At 43.8% G+C, this 721-nt stretch overlaps 1 non-coding gene across 1 annotated transcript; it reads right to left on the bottom strand.

Annotated features, from left to right (window-relative positions):
- Positions 1-555: 555 nt before the first annotated feature.
- Trnal-aag lies at positions 556-637 on the bottom strand. Its single transcript has one exon. It is a non-coding gene; the product is annotated as a tRNA-Leu (tRNA).
- Between the last annotated feature and the right edge of the window lie 84 nt (positions 638-721).

Genomic DNA, 721 nt, shown 5'->3' with positions numbered 1-721 from the left:
TGTGACAGGAACGCTAATAGTATAATGGTGAACAACGGAAGCGTTTTGGCAGAATGCGAGAGAGAGAAAAACAACAACTACTATATTCTGAGCTTTAAGTTCTTCGCTGACGCGGGTGACTGTTTCACTAAGTTATATTATGGATGGCCAGGTGATGGCAGTCCCGGCCGTGATCATAACGAAATTATTATGATGGGAATAATAATAATGGGAAGGATCTTAATATCTTAATAATTTAATTTCTCCTGCCATTTCTTTCCGTATTTGGTCACAACAGCAGCAGAAAGTTCTCGCCTTAGATTATTTATTACGATAACGCGTGTTTTAACTCCATATTAGCCAGGTCTGCTGCAGCGAGGAAGGCCATACAAAGCCATTTCTTATTCAACTGTTATTTGTATCGGCCTTGTGATTACTATTGTTATACATATTACACTGAATTTAAGTAGTGGGCTAGTGAGTCCCTAAAACGTTATTTGTACTGGCCTTGATGTTACTGTTGTTATACGTGTTACACTGAATTGAAGTAGTGGGTTAGTGAGTCCCTAAAACGTGTGGCAGCGGTGGGATTCGACCCCACGCCTCCGAAGAGACTGGTGCCTTAAACCAGCGCCTTAGACCGCTCGGCCACGCTACCTGGAGGCGAGGCAGAGAGCGACCAAATTAACCTTCCATTTTTGGCCGCATGGGGGGGGGGGGTGGAAGGGTAGTGTGAATTTTC

This window comes from Penaeus monodon, chromosome 19 (genome assembly GCF_015228065.2).
Source record: "Penaeus monodon isolate SGIC_2016 chromosome 19, NSTDA_Pmon_1, whole genome shotgun sequence".
In the NCBI taxonomy this organism is placed as follows: Eukaryota; Metazoa; Arthropoda; class Malacostraca; order Decapoda; family Penaeidae; genus Penaeus; species Penaeus monodon.
Note: the sequence above shows the minus strand (reverse complement) of the source record. Positions and strands in the feature narration are given on the sequence as shown.